The following is a 20,320-nucleotide window of genomic DNA, read 5'->3' as shown; positions in this document are numbered from 1 at the left end:
CATACTGTAGCTCCAAAAGAAGTTTTAAAGCACATGATGTCAAAATAATATGAGCGAATCAGAAGTATGATAAAAGAAATTTGTATAAAATATGGTCTTCCAGAAAGGTTAGATCAAAAAAGGAAAAGTACAGGGTGCATAGGTAGTGATGAAATGTTAAATCTGCTTAGGAAAACATGGAGTATAGTGAAGTGACGAACTTGTCATTGACATTATGTGGAAAGATTAATTTGTATTAGGAAACTCGATTTTTTTAACTTAGCGTTGTTGATAAATCCAGGTAACATTTTATTCCAATGATCAGTTTTGGTCATCTTTCTAAACATAGAGCAAAAATGAAAGCCAATATACAGAGGAAAGTTAAAGTTGGAGTATGAAATTTCCAGTGAAGAGTATGGTCTACATTGGTGGCCGGTCTACAGCTCTTGATAAGTCACCTTATAAAATAAAGCTCTGTTAGTGCAAATTTAATAATTGCACTATTTTTATCAATCATCAGCACCAATTACAATCTAAGAGCAAACACACAACCACCAGGATGGCTGAGTGGTTAAGGCGTTGGACTTAAGATCCAATGGTTCGAACCCCACTCCTGGTATGAGTTTTACTCTTGAAAATCTTCAAGGCATCTCAAAATATACATAGGTCTGAACAGCAGGAAAGATATTGTTGCCCGGTAGCACAGTTGTATACCTGTAATAACCATGAATATTGCAATTAATTGAGTGGAGGTTTTATAATAAACTGAAGCTCTAGTACGACGTATGATGATCACTAGAGGAAGTTTCAAGTTTCAACCAAAGAAAAGACATCTAAAAAAAACAAATGTGGAATCTTTTGGGAAAACGATGTAGTTGATTTATTGAGGTAAACAATCATACTGTAGCTCCAAAACACGTTTTAAAGCACATGATGTCAAATTAATATGAGCGAAGCAGAAGTATGATAAAAGAAATTTGTATAAAATATGGTCTTCTAGAAAGGTTAGATCAAAAAAGGAAAAGTACAGTGTGCATAGGTAGTGATGAAATGTTAAATTTGCTTAGGAAAACATGGAGTATAGTGAAGTGACGAACTTGTCATTGACATTATGTGGAAAGATTAATTTGTATTAGGAAACTCGATTTTTTTAACTTAGCGTTGTTGATAAATCCAGGTAACATTTTATTCCAATGATCAGTTTTGGTCATCTTTCTAAACATAGAGCAAAAATGAAAGCCAATATACAGAGGAAAGTTAAAGTTGGAGTATGAAATTTCCAGTGAAGAGTATGGTCTACATTGGTGGCCGGTCTACAGCTCTTGATAAGTCACCTTATAAAATAAAGCTATCTGTTAGTGCAAATTTAATAATTGCACTATTTTTATCAATCATCAGCTCCAGTTACAATCTAAAAGCTGACACACAACCACCAGGATGGCCGAGTAGTTAAGGCATTGGACTTAAGATCCAATGGATGTGTATCCGCGTGGGTTCGAACCCCACTCCTGGTATGAGTTTTACTCTTGAAAATCTTCAAGGCATCTCAAAATATACATAGGTCTGAACAGCAGGAAAGATATTGTTGCCCGGTAGCACAGTTGTATACCTGTAATAACCATGAATATTGCAATTAATTGAGTGGAGGTTTTATAATAAACTGAAGCTCTAGTACAACGTATGATGATCACTAGAGGAAGTTTCAAGTTTCAACCAAAGAAAAGACATCTAAAAAAACAAATGTGGAATCTTTTGGGAAAAAGAAGTAGTTGATTTATTGAGGTAAACAATCATACTGTAGCTCCAAAAGACGTTTTAAAGCACGTGATGTCAAAATAATATGAGCGAATCAGAAGTATGATAAAAGAAATTTGTATAAAATATGGTCTTCTAGAAAGGTTAGATCAAAAAAGGAAAATGACAGGGTGCATAGGTAGTGATGAAATGTTAAATCTGCTTAGGAAAACATGGAGTATAGTGAAGTGACGAACTTGTCATTGACATTATGTAGAAAGATAAATTTGTATTAGGAAACTCGATTTTTTTAACTTAGCGTTGTTGATAAATCCAGGTAACATTTTATTCCAATGATCAGTTTTGGTCATCTTTCCAAACATAGAGCAAAAATGAAAGCCAATATACAGAGGAAAGTTAAAGTTGGAGTATGAAATTTCCAGTGAAGAGTATGGTCTACATTGGTGGCCGGTCTACAGCTCTTGATAAGTCACCTTATAAAATAAAGCTATCTGTTAGTGCAAATTTAATGATTGCACTATTTTTATCAATCATCAGCTCCAGTTACAATCTAAAAGCTGACACACAACCACCGGGATGGCCGAGTGGTTAAGGCGTTGGACTTAAGATCCAATGGATATGTATCCGCGTGGGTTCGAACCCCACTCCTGGTATGAGTTTTACTCTTGAAAATCTTCAAGGCATCTCAAAATCTACATAGGTCTGAACAGCAGGAAAGATATTGTTGCCCGGTAGCACAGTTGTATACCTGTAATAACCATGAATATTGCAATTAATTGAGTGGAGGTTTTATAATAAACTGAAGCTCTAGTACGACGTATGATGATCACTAGAGGAAGTTTCAAGTTTCAACCAAAGAAAAGACATCTAAAAAAAACAAATGTGGAATTATTTGGGAAAAAGATGTAGTTGATTTATTGATGTAAACAATCATACTGTAGCTCCAAAAGACGTTTTAAAGCACATGATGTCAAATTAATATGAGCGAATCAGAAGTATGATAAAAGAAATTTTTATAAAATATGGTCTTCTAGAAAGGTTAGATCAAAAAAGGAAAAGTACAGGGTGCATAGGTAGTGATGAAATGTTAAATTTGCTTGTGAAAACATGGAGTATAGTGAAGTGACGAACTTGTCATTGACATTATGTGGAAAGATTAATTTGTATTAGGAAATTCGATTTTTTTAACTTAGCGTTGTTGATAAATCCAGGTAACATTTTATGCCAATGATCAGTTTTGGTCATCTTTCTAATTATAGAGCAAAAATGAAAGCCAATATACAGAGGAAAGTTAAAGTTGGAGTATGAAATTTCCAGTGAAGAGTATGGTCTACATTGGTGGCCGGTCTACAGCTCTTGATAAGTCACCTTATAAAATAAAGCTATCTGTTAGTGCAAATTTAATGATTGCACTATTTTTATCAATCATCAGCTCCAGTTACAATCTAAAAGCTGACACACAACCACCAGGATGGCCGAGTGGTTAAGGCGTTGGACTTAAGATCCAATGGATATGTATCCGTGTGGGTTTGAACCCCACTCCTGGTATGAGTTTTACTCTTGAAAATCTTCAAGGCATCTCAAAATCTACATAGGTCTGAACAACAGGAAAGATATTGTTGCTCGGTAGCACAGTTGTATACCTGTAATAACCATGAATATTGCAATTAATTAAGTGGAGTTTTTATAATAAACTGAACCTCTAGAACGACGTATGTTGATCACTAGAGGAAGTTTCCAGTTTCAACCAAAGAGAAGACATCTAAAATAAATAAATGTGGAATGTTTTGGGATAAAGATGTAGTTAATTAATTGAGGTAAATAATCGTACAGTAGCTCCAAAACACGTTTTAAAGCACATGATGTCAAAATAATGTGAGCGAAGCAGAAGTATGATAAAAGAAATTTGTATAAAATATGGTCTTCTAGAAAGGTTAGATCAAAAAAGGAAAAGTACAGTGTGCATAGGTAGTGATGAAATGTTAAATTTGCTTAGGAAAACATGGAGTATAGTGAAGTGACGAACTTGTCATTGACATTATGTGGAAAGATTAATTTGTATTAGGAAACTCGATTTTTTTAACTTAGCGTTGTTGATAAATCCAGGTAACATTTTATTCCAATGATCAGTTTTGGTCATCTTTCTAAACATAGAGCAAAAATGAAAGCCAATATACAGAGGAAAGTTAAAGTTGGAGTATGAAATTTCCAGTGAAGAGTATGGTCTACATTGGTGGCCGGTCTACAGCTCTTGATAAGTCACCTTATAAAATAAAGCTATCTGTTAGTGCAAATTTAATAATTGCACTATTTTTATCAATCATCAGCTCCAGTTACAATCTAAAAGCTGACACACAACCACCAGGATGGCCGAGTGGTTAAGGCATTGGACTTAAGATCCAATGGATGTGTATCCGCGTGGGTTCGAACCCCACTCCTGGTATGAGTTTTACTCTTGAAAATCTTCAAGGCATCTCAAAATATACATAGGTCTGAACAGCAGGAAAGATATTGTTGCCCGGTAGCACAGTTGTATACCTGTAATAACCATGAATATTGCAATTAATTGAGTGGAGGTTTTATAATAAACTGAAGCTCTAGTACAACGTATGATGATCACTAGAGGAAGTTTCAAGTTTCAACCAAAGAAAAGACATCTAAAAAAACAAATGTGGAATCTTTTGGGAAAAAGAAGTAGTTGATTTATTGAGGTAAACAATCATACTGTAGCTCCAAAAGACGTTTTAAAGCACGTGATGTCAAAATAATATGAGCGAATCAGAAGTATGATAAAAGAAATTTGTATAAAATATGGTCTTCTAGAAAGGTTAGATCAAAAAAGGAAAATGACAGGGTGCATAGGTAGTGATGAAATGTTAAATCTGCTTAGGAAAACATGGAGTATAGTGAAGTGACGAACTTGTCATTGACATTATGTAGAAAGATAAATTTGTATTAGGAAACTCGATTTTTTTAACTTAGCGTTGTTGATAAATCCAGGTAACATTTTATTCCAATGATCAGTTTTGGTCATCTTTCCAAACATAGAGCAAAAATGAAAGCCAATATACAGAGGAAAGTTAAAGTTGGAGTATGAAATTTCCAGTGAAGAGTATGGTCTACATTGGTGGCCGGTCTACAGCTCTTGATAAGTCACCTTATAAAATAAAGCTATCTGTTAGTGCAAATTTAATGATTGCACTATTTTTATCAATCATCAGCTCCAGTTACAATCTAAAAGCTGACACACAACCACCGGGATGGCCGAGTGGTTAAGGCGTTGGACTTAAGATCCAATGGATATGTATCCGCGTGGGTTCGAACCCCACTCCTGGTATGAGTTTTACTCTTGAAAATCTTCAAGGCATCTCAAAATCTACATAGGTCTGAACAGCAGGAAAGATATTGTTGCCCGGTAGCACAGTTGTATACCTGTAATAACCATGAATATTGCAATTAATTGAGTGGAGGTTTTATAATAAACTGAAGCTCTAGTACGACGTATGATGATCACTAGAGGAAGTTTCAAGTTTCAACCAAAGAAAAGACATCTAAAAAAAACAAATGTGGAATTATTTGGGAAAAAGATGTAGTTGATTTATTGATGTAAACAATCATACTGTAGCTCCAAAAGACGTTTTAAAGCACATGATGTCAAATTAATATGAGCGAATCAGAAGTATGATAAAAGAAATTTTTATAAAATATGGTCTTCTAGAAAGGTTAGATCAAAAAAGGAAAAGTACAGGGTGCATAGGTAGTGATGAAATGTTAAATTTGCTTGTGAAAACATGGAGTATAGTGAAGTGACGAACTTGTCATTGACATTATGTGGAAAGATTAATTTGTATTAGGAAATTCGATTTTTTTAACTTAGCGTTGTTGATAAATCCAGGTAACATTTTATGCCAATGATCAGTTTTGGTCATCTTTCTAATTATAGAGCAAAAATGAAAGCCAATATACAGAGGAAAGTTAAAGTTGGAGTATGAAATTTCCAGTGAAGAGTATGGTCTACATTGGTGGCCGGTCTACAGCTCTTGATAAGTCACCTTATAAAATAAAGCTATCTGTTAGTGCAAATTTAATGATTGCACTATTTTTATCAATCATCAGCTCCAGTTACAATCTAAAAGCTGACACACAACCACCAGGATGGCCGAGTGGTTAAGGCGTTGGACTTAAGATCCAATGGATATGTATCCGTGTGGGTTTGAACCCCACTCCTGGTATGAGTTTTACTCTTGAAAATCTTCAAGGCATCTCAAAATCTACATAGGTCTGAACAACAGGAAAGATATTGTTGCTCGGTAGCACAGTTGTATACCTGTAATAACCATGAATATTGCAATTAATTAAGTGGAGTTTTTATAATAAACTGAACCTCTAGAACGACGTATGTTGATCACTAGAGGAAGTTTCCAGTTTCAACCAAAGAGAAGACATCTAAAATAAATAAATGTGGAATGTTTTGGGATAAAGATGTAGTTAATTAATTGAGGTAAATAATCGTACAGTAGCTCCAAAACAAGTTTTAAAGCACATGATGTCAAAATAATGTGAGCGAATCAGAAGTATGATAAAAGAAATTTGTATAACATATGGTCTTCTAGAAAGGTTAGATCAAAAAAGGAAAAGGACAGGGTGCATAGGTAATGATGAAATGTTAAATATGCTTATAGAAAACATGGGGTATAGTGAAGTGACAAACTTGTCATTGACATTATGTGGAAAGATTAATTTGTATTAGGAAACTCGATTTTTTTAACTTAGCGTTGTTGATAAATCCAGGTAACATTTTATTCCAATGATCAGTTTTGGTCATCTTTCTAAACATAGAGCAAAAATGAAAGCCAATATACAGAGGAAAGTTAAAGTTGGAGTATGAAATATCCAGTGAAGAGTATGGTCTACATTGGTGGCCAGTCTACAGCTCTTGATAAGTCGCTTTATAAAATAAAGCTATCTGTTAGTGCAAATGTAATGATTGCACTATTTTTATCAATCATCAGCTCCAGTTACAATCTAAAGGCTGCCACACAACCACCAGGATGGCCGAGTGGTTAAGGTGTTGGACTTAAGATCCAATGGATATGTATCCGCGTGGGTTCGAACCCCACTCCTGGTATGAGTTTTACTTTTGAAAATCTTCAAGGCATCTCAAAATCTACATAGGTCTGAACAGCAGGAAAGATATTGTTGCTCGGTAGCACAGTTGTATACCTGTAATAACCATGAATATTGCAATTAATTGAGTGGAGGTTTTATAATAAACTGAAGCTCTAGTACGACGTATGATGATTAGGGATGAGCGAGCATGCTTGTTACTACTCGGTACTCGCACGAGTATCACTGTACTCGGGCTACTCGGCGGGGACCGAGTAATCTCGTGATACTCGTGCTGTACTCGTGGTCTTCATTTCTGCATGTTGGCGCTCTTTTGAGAGCCAGCCCTCATGCAGGGATTGGCTGGCAGACCACTGCAATGCCACAGCCCTGTTAGTTGTGGAACTGCAGTGATTGGCCGTCCTGCACAGCGTGACCGAGCCTTTATACCGGCCGGCGCGCTGTGCTCTGCTCACAGCCATCCAGACAGTCAGTGCAGGGAGAGTGTCGCTGCTTCAGGGAAAGGTTTGCGGCCCTTTATAGCTATTTCCGTAGCAGGGCTGCAAACAGTGTGACCAAAAGTCCTTCTCAGGACTATTCTAGTTGTATACAGGCAGGCAGGGTATAGCCAGGTCGGAGTACAGTAGCAGAGTCCTTGTCAGGACTATTGTTGCTGTATACAGGCAGGGTATAGCCAGGTTGGAATACAGGCTAGTGACCAAAAGAGTCCTTGTCAGGACTATTGTAGCAGTATACAGGCAGGCAGGCAGGGTATATAGCCATTCCTAGTGGTGACCGTATACCAGCCTTCATCATATCTGGGGCTGGTGTACACAGTCTAAAACAGTCCTGATAGTGTCAGACTTCTCAGCAATTGTTGCTCCTAAAACCTGTTAGGTTCTTAGTGCGTCCGTGCTTGCATTTAAAAACCGCACGTGTGTGCCTGTCGGTGGCAGCATACAAGTGCACTTGTGTGCGTTTTTAACAAACTATTATATAACGCACAAGTGTAGTGTATAATACACGTCAGTCAGCAGTGGCTGATAGTGTCAGAGTTCTTAATTTTTGCTCCTAAAACCTGTTAGGTTCTTAGTGCGTCCGTGCTTGCATTTAAAAACCGCACGTGTGTGCCTGTCGGTGGCAGCGTACAGGTGCACTTGTGTGCGTTTTTACCAAACTATTATATAACGCACAAGTGTAGTGTATAATACACGTCAGTCAGCAGTGGCTGATAGTGTCAGAGTTCTTAATTTTTGCTCCTAAAACCTGTGTTAGGTTCTTAGTGCGTCCGTGCTTGCATTTAAAAACCGCACGTGTGTGCCTGTCGGTGGCAGCGTACAGGTGCACTTGTGTGCGTTTTTACCAAACTATTATATAACGCACAAGTGTAGTGTATAATACACGTCAGTCAGCGGTGGCTGGTAGTGTCAGAGTTCTTAATTTTTGCTCCTAAAACCTGTGTTAGGTTCTTAGTGCGTCCGTGCTTGCATTTAAAAACCGCACGTGTGTGCCTGTCGGTGGCAGCGTACAGGTGCACTTGTGTGCGTTTTTACAAAAATATTATATAACGCACAAGTGTAGTGTATAATACACGTCAGTCAGCAGTGGCTGATAGTGTCAGAGTTCTTAATTTTTGCTCCTAAAACCTGTGTTAGGTTCTTAGTGCGTCCGTGCTTGCATTTAAAAACCGCACGTGTGTGCCTGTCGGTGGCAGCATACAGGTGCACTTGTGTGCGTTTTTACAAAAATATTATATAACGCACAAGTGTAGTGTATAATACACGTCAGTCAGCAGTGGCTGATAGTGTCAGAGTTCTTAATTTTTGCTCCTAAAACCTGTGTTAGGTTCTTAGTGTGTCCGTGCTTGCATTTAAAAACCGCACGTGTGTGCCTGTCGGTGGCAGCGTACAGGTGCACTTGTGTGCGTTTTTACAAAAATATTATATAACGCACAAGTGTAGTGTATAATACACGTCAGTCAGCAGTGGCTGATAGTGTCAGAGTTCTTAATTTTTGCTCCTAAAACCTGTGTTAGGTTCTTAGTGCGTCCGTGCTTGCATTTAAAAACTGCACGTGTGTGCATATCGGTGGCAGCGTACAGGTGCACTTGTGTGCATTTTTACAAAAATATTATATAACGCACAAGTGTAGTGTATAATACACGTCAGTCAGCAGTGGCTGATAGTGTCAGAGTTCTTAATTTTTGCTCCTAAAACCTGTGTTAGGTTCTTAGTGCGTCCGTGCTTGCATTTAAAAACCGCACGTGTGTGCCTGTCAGTGGCAGCGTACAGGTGCACTTGTGTGCGTTTTTACAAAAATATTATATAACGCACAAGTGTAGTGTATAATACACGTCAGTCAGCAGTGGCTGATAGTGTCAGAGTTCTTAATTTTTGCTCCTAAAACCTGTGTTAGGTTCTTAGTGCGTCCGTGCCTGCATTTAAAAACCGCACGTGTGTGCCTGTCGGTGGCAGCGTACAGGTGCATGATTTGCACAAACTTTGATATAACGCCCAAGTCTAGTGAATACACGTCAGCACAGCATTGCAAAATGCGCAAGGGCGTTGGCAAGGAACAAGGAAGTGGACGTGATGGTGGTGCAGGCAGAGGCCGAGGTCGTGGGCAAGCTCTAATTTTGCCACAACAAAGGGCCACAGCTAGTCGCTCGCACGTCCTGTCCCAAATTCTTGGGGACCGCAGCAGTACACCGCTCTTGAACCAAGACCAGTGTCAACAGGTTGTTAGTTGGATAGCGGATAATGCTTCCAGTCAGATTGGCACCACCACAAACACTCTGTCTTCCACACGGTTGTTATGGTTAATATTTTATATTAAGTTTGATTATCATTTAAGCAATTTATATATCTATATATCTTTGATAATTTTGTACTTTTATATTAGCTTCATAAGTGTTATTCATAAAAGCAATAACACAGGGTGTACTCTTTGTTATAAGGATGCTTTTGTCTCAAATGTCTTTATTAATGAAGGTCCAGAAAACTGGACAGAACTAGATTTTTAGGAATGCAGCAGGATCCATAATTTACGATTTTGTTATTTTCAACTTTCATTCCATTTTTGGTCATGTACTAAGCCGTCCCCTTTTCTTTTGTGGTGTTAATAAACTACTGTCTGGGCATCTGAGATTCAGACAAAGCCTGGTACACGGACATTAACTGTGTGTTCGTGTGTTTGTCTCCGATGCATCGCTATTAATTGGACCAACACTGGCAGATCTGGAGATCACTTTGTATCTCACCCTAAATTAGCTCTCCCAAGAAAGTGGTTTCCACGACAGAACATGGTGCAGAAACCTGGGATGGTTAGCTGGACCTCTCTGTGACCCGACTACAAAGACCTTCCCAGGAACCACTGAACAAAATCCGCGGTGAGTAACCCATTGTGTTACAAATGTTTCAGTGCTTTCTGGAGGTCCGAGACGGGTACGTAGTGGTCCAACAAGACCATTCTTATCAAACCTCTGCCAGTGTTTGGATTTTGTGTGTATGATTGAAATAATAGAGATATGCCATCTGTGATCTGTTATATGTATGAATGTGTTTTTAAATGTGCGAATGATTGTTGAAGGAAATTGAATGAAGAGTATATCATCTCAGCAGTTGAAAGATTATATGTTGTCCTGTGTTTTCTATATGACTGTTATCTCTGGAATTATATTTTAAGCTATGAGGATCCTTTAATGTGGGACTGATTGATGTTTGAGTGACGGATGTATTGTAAAAATCTGATAAACCATTGTGCTGGTGTTTATGTTCTCTTCAATTTGCATTTAAGATGGGAATTGGCTTAATAGGAGGTGTAGTTTGTAATCATCCAGTTTATCCAGACAAAGAAACATATAGCCATTAGCCAGAGAGGGAAAACTTATTGAAGATTTTATTTTTGGAGCTGCGCCCTCTACAGGACAAGAAAGGGAACTTGTTTGAGTAGTTGAAATCTGATATGCTCTTGTCTGGATACACTGTCTCTTTTGTGTTTGATGTAATCTGTTTGAGTCAGAGGTAGATGGAGATTTTGTAGGAAATTAGCTTAGTCTCCCATGATATATTATACTGAGAAGTAGAAGTAATCCCAATAACTGTTGGTAGTAGAGTTTATGAATTGTTATTTGTTTGGTTCTGTATCAGAATTGTACGGGTACAGAGGGCTGGTAACCTGATGCTTCCTAGAAATTCTTCTCTTGCGAGAACAGTGGTTCTGGGAGTAGAAATCCTTCTCTTGCGAGCAAATTGGTGCTGGGAGAAGAGTAGAGTCTTCTGCGGTTAAGACTCTATGGCCCATTTCAGTTCTACGGTTAACTGCGGGCATTGAAGTTGCAGTCAGAGGACTGGCAGCTATAGGATGTAATCAGCCTCAGAGGTACCACCCATGTCCCTACAAAGGGTATAGAAGAAAGACGAAAAGGGAATGAAGCAATGGATTGATGCAAAATGTTATTGGAATTTTTTTTGTTTTGGGAGATGTTTTTTTTCTGCAAATGTGAAGACTGTTTGAAAGATAAAAACAAACAGGTTAGAATGTGGTAAAGTATCCAAGCGTCTCTCACTGAGTGACCATAAATCAGATTAAACCATTCATGGTGGTGTATATGTAATCTGTGATAGTATAAAGGCCCAGGGAACGCTGCAGTCTCTATAACTGATGTAAAACCTGTGCTGCCTCCCCCCTTCAGCACCCCTGCCATATGCAGGATCATTGGGATAGACCTGCAGACACTGTGGCCAACACAGTCCCTCTGGAGCTAATATTGCGTGTCCTGTGTTTCCCCATGCCCAGGCATATTGTCCTTGCTACCTAGATCCTGAATCTCCTGTAAAATTACCCTTACATTTAGAACATATCTCCAGGGTATTCAGGAGGTATATCTGGCCACATAGGAAAACCTAATCTTGGTAACTTTCCAGAGAATGGAGTTTAACAGAGGATTAGACACTGGTTTTAGCCAGAATAAGCGACAAGATTTGTTGCAGATTGTAGCATAGGACCATACTCAGTTTTGGGTATGAACATAATGATAAGATTCATGGACTATTGCTGCGGTGTGTTATAAATGCCCATAGACCTGCAGTCCAGGGCACTGTACCAGTCTCCCAAAGTGGAGCAATATAAAATGGATGTATTTGAGGGAAATATCCCCTGGGTAGCTGAACTAGAAAGGAAAGCGTTAATTTGGCCCTCCTGCAGCCAAGTAGAAGAAAAGGGAGGGGTAGAGGGGGAATCCACCACAAGAAGGAGATAAGAGACTAAACTACAGGAATACACAAAAGAGTGAGGAAAAAAAAAATAGCCTATATGTAACCATTATAGAGGAGAAATAACACAATAATGTTTATTGATAACAAGTAAAATGGTGCAGTGGGTACAACCGAGAAAGGGCAGCATCACAACAATCAAAATATGTAAAAGGAATATTTATAATGTTGGATTATAATGGAATGTTTATAATGATGACCACAAGCAGCAATGTGAATAGACCCATATTGACCTATAATGATACAAAAAACAGTATGCGTTATAAAAAGTAACATGCTGCGTGTGTATGTAAGGCAATGAGTTTATAGAACAGAATGGAATGATGGTGAAGTATATTACAGCAGCAATGTATGAAGAACCATACAAAAGTAAATGGTGTAAATGTAAGGTGCTAAAAAAAAAATAAAAAAAAAAAATGAGAAAATGTGCAAGCAGTAGCAATGCTAAATGTGTCAGCTAAAAAGACTGAAGGTATGTCATCCATGCTGCATAGGAAGATAGCACAATGTGTGAGAGGATGGTGCCTCGCTACGGACATCTTGTTGGTGTGTGATGTCCAGAACCAATGTGTGGTTTTGTGATTAGTGTCACCTTCATCAGGGTGTGGAGTTGTCACAGCCGTAGAGGCTTTAAGGGCTTAGACTACAGCAATGTAAAAGGTTGGGCTTGTGGGCAAAAAGGTTTTTTTGTTTTTTTGAGGGGACAAATGTCCCAAAAATGCAACAACTACTATCGTGACCCCCACCACCATAGGAAACTGACAATTCAGACGTCTCCCACAACCCCATTGTCATCCCCCGGGGACTATATTCATTGTTCCTATTTTGTGACCCAGGTTTTAGTTTTCTCATATTCACTTATTAATTTAAGGACAGACGTGTTGCAGAAAATTGGGACCTGCATATAATTTACCCTAATTGGGCCCAAGGTGACCACCCCCCCCCCTTAAAAGAAGGCACTCTGTGTAGTCTCCGAATCCTGACTGACAATTCCCAAAGCTAGTTGTTTGACTTGAGAATAAATCCAGACAGTTGTGTTCATATAAGCAAAATAGACGTGGGAAAAACCTTTAACCCTTTACCGCCACAAGCAGGTTGGACATATAGCCAGCGTCCTCACCCAAGAACATGGTGGCAGACAGCACCCTCCAGAGTATTACTCTGGGATACTACATTCAGTTATTACAGTGACCCCTGCTTGTGTAAGAGCTGGGCAGCTGTTTCAGGACTCTATTAGAAAGACAGAGGACATAGTGTTAAGCTGCCCCCTCACTCCAAGCTCCTCATGCTGTATCTGAAAGACTCCAACAGGCTCAGACCCACCATCTTTCAGTATAAAGGCCGGACAAATATTAAGCTTTTCCCTCTTTACATTCCCCCATAATGCTCTCAAACTGTAATGGTCTAAATCCAGCTGCATGATTAACAGTGGATTGTAGAAAAGGGAGGAGAATATTTGGATGGGGAAGTGGGAGGGACCGTGAGCCAAGACCTGTCCCTGTGGGAGGGACCATGAGACAAGACATGTCCCTGAGGGAGGGACCATGAGACAAGACATGTCCCTGTGGGAGAGACCATGAGACAAGACTTGCCCCTGTTTTTCAAACTAGCAGATGAAGAAGTTCAGTTTGATATGACACATGACTGTCAGGCATTGGTGGAGGCAGAAACAGAGGACTTGACAAATATCACTGATGTACCACTCACTAACCCCTCTGCTGAGTATTTTATAGATGGTTCCAGAGCTTTGGACAATGATCAAGGACTGTTCATCACCGGGTATGCAGTAGTCCACAATGGTAAGGCAGTAAGAACCACTCCCCTCGAGCTACTCTGCACAAGAGGTTGAGCTGAAGGCATTCGCTGTAATGTGCAGTCTGGGAAAAGGTAAGAAGAGCAATGTATTTTCTGACTCACAATATGCTTTTGGGGTAGCACACGACTTTGGCGCCATTTGGCGAAGCCATAATTTCCTGACCTCTGCTGGCAAACCCATAAAGAATGCGCAGGCGGTAGAGCAGCTACTGACAGCACTCACCCTTCCCCGAAGGGCAGCCATAGTCAAAGTATCGGCACACACACGGGAACAAACTCCCCTTGCAGTAGGGAATGCACTGGCCGACAAGGCGGCTAAAGAAGCAGCAAGACTACCTCTGACAGACATACTGGCCATAACAGACATAGCCCTCTCAGGGAGCTTAGTGACCGATAGTGCGGGGTGCCCCCTTACAGCAAAGGAGGCTGGCACCGTACCGGCCCCAGTGGCTGTTGATCGTGAACTATTGCAGGTCTTCCAGACCCAGGCCCCCTCAAACGAACAGAATGCGTGGGTCAAAGTGGGCGCTGTACGGTCAGAGTCAGGGGTATGGCAGGTAAACACCCGGATTTGCCTCCCACGCTGCCTGTTCCCCATGATGGCTGCCCTGGCACATTCTCCGGTGCAAAGGTGTGACGTGTGCGGTAGTGCTGCAAAACTGATGTGCCCCAGGGTTCCCGAATATGGCTGCAAAGTATGTCTTGTTTGTGCAAAACACAGCCCCGGTAGGCCTATTTGAGTTCCGCAGAAATTCAGCACCAAAACCAGATTACTCATTTCAGAGACTGCAGGTGGACTACATACTGCTGCCTAAGGTGGGTACTTATGAATATGTCCTGGTATGTCTGAAGCTTAGACCGTGATGAAAGATAATACAAAGACCACAATTACCATCAAGAAAGTAATAAGTAAGGTGGTTTGCAGATATGGGTTTCCCAAAACTATTGAAAGTAACAAAGGTGCTTACTTCAATGGAGAATTAAATGAAACAGATCATGGCTGCTTTGGGAATAGAACAAGCTTTCCACGTTCCCTTTGACCCACAAAGTAGTGGGAAGGTGGAACGCTTTAACGGTACTCTTAAATTAAAGTGCATGGAGGAAACACACTTGTCCTGGGTAGATTGCTTGCCCACCACATTGCTTTCAGTGAGAACTGCCCGAAGAGGTATAAAGAAGCTGTCCCCATATGAATTAATGTTTGGTAGTATTCCTGAGACAGAATTATATTTCCTACAGCAATTGCAGGCCTCGTATGCTTTTCTCACTGAATATGTCGCTGAGTTGCACAAACATCTGACTGTTACTCATAACTGTGTTCTTTCCTCCATCCCAGACCCCATGTTTATAAGCGGCACACACACACCGGCACCAGGTGACTGGGTCGTGGTCAAGAGACACATAAAGAGACCATTGGAGCCTAGATCCAGGGAGCCATTCTAAGTGCCACTGCCACTTCTGTCAAGATCCAAGGCAAAGATACAAAGATAACCACTCTGCCTTTTGGATTATGCTGATGGCAACTGTACCTCTTGTCCTATCAATGAGGCACTAAAAGAGGACTGTGATAACAAACTGATAAAGCATCACCAAGTTCTGTTCCAAGATATGGACTCTAAAGCACTAAGAACTGTTGGATATGCACTCCGAGCCCAATATCTTCTAATTCTACGCCATATCTTGCAGATCCCCTGACCCTATATGAGGACTATAAGTTACGCCTGTGATGCTCCCACTCTTAGGACTGGAAAAACTGTGAGAGTACTTCAATTACTCGTGATTATTTGTAATGATAGTTGTTTCCAGAAAAGTGACCATGGATGTTTTGAGCAATAGTGAACTGTGGTTTACACATTCTGTGTAGACTTGTGAACAACTTTACCAATTTAACTAACATTTTGAGTCTAAGACATCCTGAAGGAATGAGGTCTGTCTCAAAAACTGCTGAAATTTGTGTACCAAAACTTCGAAGCAAAGGACGTTTGACTGATATGTGTTGTGTTGGGAGAACCACTGACATAATACACTGCATAATGCCTAAGGATTTATATCTAGTATGTGGTCACCAGGCCTATAAATGACTTCCCCGGGGCGCAGAGGGGATCGACACCTCTGCACGCCTTATGCCGCTACCTTCATATTTCCTCATGGTGTTCTAGATATAAGTGCTTTACCTAAACATTCCCTATATAACCGAGCTGCAGACAAATGTATCCGACAATTTGGTTCTCAGGTATCACTGGGTGGCTGATGGGCATTCTACAGATGGGAATGTTGATACTACTAGTGTATGTAGCTGCAAGAATTGGTATATTTGTTGTGACAACATTATGTAAAGAGACTCGTAAGATCAAACATCACAGGCCGTCAGTTAACACATCTGCAAAACATCAAAGTGCTCCCTTGGTAAACATATATGATGAAGTTTACAAACAAGATATCTATCGGTGAACGGGGTTGGCCCCTTCATGCTGTCACAGCATGGGGATATAGCTGATGGATAAATTGTCTGTAAATAATAAAAAGGGAGGAATTGTTATGGTTAATATTTTATATTAAGTTTGATTATCATTTAAGCAATTTATATATCTATATATCTTTGATAATTTTGTACTTTTATATTAGCTTAATAAGTGTTATTCATAAAAGCAATAACACAGGGTGTACTCTTTGTTATAAGGATGCTTTTGTCTCAAATGTCTTTATTAATGAAGGTCCAGAAAACTGGACAGAACTAGATTTTTAGGAATGCAGCAGGATCCATAATTTACGATTTTGTTATTTTCAACTTTCATTCCATTTTTGGTCATGTACTAAGCCGTCCCCTTTTCTTTTGTGGTGTTAATAAACTACTGTCTGGGCATCTGAGATTCAGACAAAGCCTGGTACACGGACATTAACTGTGTGTTCGTGTGTTTGTCTCCGATGCATCGCTATTAATTGGACCAACACTGGCAGATCTGGAGATCACTTTGTATCTCACCCTAAATTAGCTCTCCCAAGAAAGTGGTTTCCACGACACGGTCAAGTGTCAGTAGCCGTGATACTGCACCGCACATTTCAGAACCTGATCCTCCTTCCTACCACAAGGCTGAGTACACGTCCTCGGACATTAATGATCCCACACTTGGACACTCGGAAGAGCTGTTCACGTTTCCATTCGCACATTCTGGCCTCTCGCCAGCTCATGTTGAAGTGGGTCATGAGGAGATCGTATGTACAGATGGCCAAATATTTGAGCAGCCACGTTCTCACGAAGTTGGCAACGTGTCTCAACAAGGGGTGGACGATGATGAGACACAATTGTCAGGAAGTCAGGAGGAGGAGCAGGGTGCGGAAGAGGAAGACGACGTGGTGGATGATCCAGTAACTGACCCAACCTGGCAGGAGGATATGCAGAGCGAGGACAGCAGTGCACAGGGGGAGGGAGGCGTAGCATCCCAACAGGCAGTAAGAAGCAGGGTGGTGGCTCCAGGCAGAAGTCAGGCAACCGTTCCCCGGAACAACAACACGACACAAGGTGCCTGTACAAATGTTAGGTTTTCCCGAGTCTGGCAGTTTTTTAAGTTGGATCCAGATGATTCTAAAAAGGCCATTTGCAACACCTGCCGTGCCAGCATCAGCAGGGGTACCAAAACTAGCAGCCTGACCACCACCAGCATGATCAGGCACATGTCAGCCAAGCACCCGACTTTGTGGGAAGTACAACAGAGTCGAGGAGCAGTGCTTGCTAATGTCACTGCTACGTCTTCGCTGGTTGTGCATGCGAGCCAATCCCCTGTCCATGCTGCCTGCGAACAAGCCTCCTCCGGTCCTGCACCTGCAGTTGCCTATGCAGAAATAACACCATCATCAAGCACGTCCTTGTCCCAGCGCAGCGTTCAGTTATCCATTCAGCAAACCTTTGAACGCAGGCGCAAATACACTGCCAACACCCCACATGCCACAGTTCTAAATGCTAACATTTCGCGACTGCTTGCGCTGGAAATGTTGCCTTTTAGGCTGGTGGAGACAGAAGCATTCCGCGACCTGATGGTGGCAGCTGTCCCACGTTACTCGGTCCCCAGCCGCCACTATTTCTCCCGGTGTGCCGTCCCCGCGTTGCATAACCACGTGTCACAAAACATCACACGTGCCCTGAACAACGCTGTTTCACCCAAAGTCCACCTAACCACAGACACGTGGACAAGTGCTTGTGGGCAAGGCCGCTACATCTCCTTGATGGCACACTGGGTTAATATTGTGGAAGCTGGGACCCAGTCTGAGCGAGGGACGGAACACGTCCTTCCCACACCAAGGTTTGCAGGCCCTACCTCAGTCAGTGTTTCACCCACACTCTACAGCTCCGGAATGTCATGCTCTTCAGCCTCCTCCTCCTGCGCATCCTCATCCACTGTACCCTCCACACCAGTCCCAAGCTGGAAGCACTGCAGCACTGCCTCTGCGAAGCGGCAACAGGCTGTGCTGAAGCTAATCTGCATAGGTGACAAACCACACAATGCAGAAGAGCTGTTGACAGCTCTGAAACAGCAGGCAGATCACTGGCTCACACCTCTGAACCTAAAGCCAGGAAAGGTCGTGTGTGACAATGGCCGGAACCTGGTGGCGGCTTTGAGGCGAGGCCAGCTGACACATGTTCCATGCGTGGCCCATGTGCTCAACCTCGTGGTTCAGCGGTTTCTAAAGTCATACCCAGAGCTGTCTGATCTGCTGGTAAAAGTTCGCCGCCTGTCTGCACATTTTCGAAAGTCACCTACTGCTTCAGCCAGCCTTGCCGGCTTTCAGCGCAGTTTGCATCTTCCGGCTCACAGACTGGTGTGTGATGTCCCCACGCGTTGGAATTCAACTCTGCACATGTTGGTCAGGATATGTGAGCAGAAGAGGGCAGTTGTTGAGTACCTGCATCACCTAAGCCGTCGGGAAATGGGTCAAACTCCACACATAACACCTGAGGAGTGGAGATGGATGTCCGACCTATGTTCCATCCTCCAAAACTTTGAGGACTCCACCAAGATGGTGAGTGGTGATGACGCCATTATTAGCGTCACCATACTGCTACTCTGCCTTCTAAAATGGTCTCTGCTCAAAACCAAACATGATGCATTGCAGGCGGAGCGCGATGAGTTGCAGCAAGAAACAGTAGTGGGTGTGGGTGATAACACACAGCCCAGCCTCGTCTCATCACAACGTGCAGTGGAGGACTATGACGAGGAGGAGGATGAAGACATGGAGCAAATCTCCGGCCAAATTGAGGATATGACATGCACACCAGTCATATCCTCGGTTCAGCGTGGCTGGCCAGAGGACAGGGTAGATGAGGAGGAGGAGAAGGAGGAAGAGGAGGAGGACAGCATGTTCAGTCAACGTGTTGGTCAGGCTACTGAAGTCCTGGCTGTTAAGAGTCTGGCGCACATGGCTGACTTTATGGTAAGCTGCCTGTCTCGTGACCCTAGCGTTAAGAACATCTTGGCCGACAATCATTACTGGTTGGTAACACTGTTAGACCCACGCTACAAGGAGAACTTTATGTCTCTTATTCCCGAGGCGGAGAGGTCAACCAAAATGCAGCAGTTCCGGAAGGCCATAGTCACGGAAGTAGGCAAAGCATTCCCCTCACAAAACGCTAGCGGCATAATTCAGGAATCAGTGGACAACCAAGGCGTACAGCCGAGAGAGGCACAAGTCCAATCCGCCAGAGGTAGGGGAACAGTCTTTAAGATGTGGGACAGTTTTCTCAGCCCCTCACGTACCACAGCCCCTGAGGTGCGGAGTAGTGCCACAAGAAATCCTAAGTTTGCCCAGATGCTCAAGGAGTACCTTGCAGATCGAACAACTGTACTCCGACATTCCTCTGTGCCTTACAATTATTGGGTATCCAAGGTGGACACATGGCATGAATTGGCTCTCTACGCCTTGGAAGTCCTGGCCTGCCCTGCCGCTAGCGTTTTGTCAGAGCGTGTTTTTAGTGCCGCAGGTGGAATCATTACAGATAAACGCACCCGCCTTTCAACTGAAAATGCTGACAGGCTGACTCTGATCAAGATGAACAAGGGTTGGATTGGGCCAGACTTCACCACACCACCAGCAAATGAGAGCGGAATTTAAAGTTTGTAACGGGAATTTGCCATGTACCTCCAGTCACCCATGGGTACACACTTCTAGACTTTGGATAATCGCTGGACTGCTCCTCCTTCTCCTCATGCGCCACCATGATGACCGTTACAAGAGTTAGGCCTTTGTTTCAGGTATACCCCCAGTGGTAAATTTTTTTGCCCATTCTTTGCAGAATGGACATTACAACGACAGGAGACCCGCTCCTTTGCAATGGGAACAATGTTTTGAGGCCCTCATGCACGTCTCTATGCAGGGACAACGTGGAGCCTCCCAATTTT

At 41.8% G+C, this 20,320-nt stretch overlaps 8 non-coding genes across 8 annotated transcripts; all 8 read left to right on the top strand.

Annotated features, from left to right (window-relative positions):
• Window positions 1-532: 532 nt before the first annotated feature.
• TRNAL-UAA (transfer RNA leucine (anticodon UAA)) lies at window positions 533-598 on the top strand. Its single transcript has one exon. It is a non-coding gene; the product is annotated as a tRNA-Leu (tRNA).
• Window positions 599-1,410: 812 nt separating this feature from the next.
• TRNAL-UAA (transfer RNA leucine (anticodon UAA)) lies at window positions 1,411-1,493 on the top strand. Its single transcript has one exon. It is a non-coding gene; the product is annotated as a tRNA-Leu (tRNA).
• Window positions 1,494-2,304: 811 nt separating this feature from the next.
• TRNAL-UAA (transfer RNA leucine (anticodon UAA)) lies at window positions 2,305-2,387 on the top strand. Its single transcript has one exon. It is a non-coding gene; the product is annotated as a tRNA-Leu (tRNA).
• Window positions 2,388-3,199: 812 nt separating this feature from the next.
• TRNAL-UAA (transfer RNA leucine (anticodon UAA)) lies at window positions 3,200-3,282 on the top strand. The gene has a single exon. It is a non-coding gene; the product is annotated as a tRNA-Leu (tRNA).
• Window positions 3,283-4,094: 812 nt separating this feature from the next.
• On the top strand, window positions 4,095-4,177 carry TRNAL-UAA (transfer RNA leucine (anticodon UAA)). Its single transcript has one exon. It is a non-coding gene; the product is annotated as a tRNA-Leu (tRNA).
• An 811-nt stretch (window positions 4,178-4,988) lies between these two features.
• On the top strand, window positions 4,989-5,071 carry TRNAL-UAA (transfer RNA leucine (anticodon UAA)). The gene has a single exon. It is a non-coding gene; the product is annotated as a tRNA-Leu (tRNA).
• Window positions 5,072-5,883: 812 nt separating this feature from the next.
• Window positions 5,884-5,966, top strand: TRNAL-UAA (transfer RNA leucine (anticodon UAA)). The gene has a single exon. It is a non-coding gene; the product is annotated as a tRNA-Leu (tRNA).
• An 813-nt stretch (window positions 5,967-6,779) lies between these two features.
• TRNAL-UAA (transfer RNA leucine (anticodon UAA)) lies at window positions 6,780-6,862 on the top strand. The gene has a single exon. It is a non-coding gene; the product is annotated as a tRNA-Leu (tRNA).
• Window positions 6,863-20,320: the final 13,458 nt, after the last annotated feature.

The sequence above is a fragment of the Anomaloglossus baeobatrachus genome, chromosome 3 (assembly GCF_048569485.1).
Source record: "Anomaloglossus baeobatrachus isolate aAnoBae1 chromosome 3, aAnoBae1.hap1, whole genome shotgun sequence".
Lineage (NCBI taxonomy): Eukaryota > Metazoa > Chordata > Amphibia > Anura > Aromobatidae > Anomaloglossus > Anomaloglossus baeobatrachus.
This window is presented reverse-complemented; position numbering and strand designations above follow the sequence as displayed.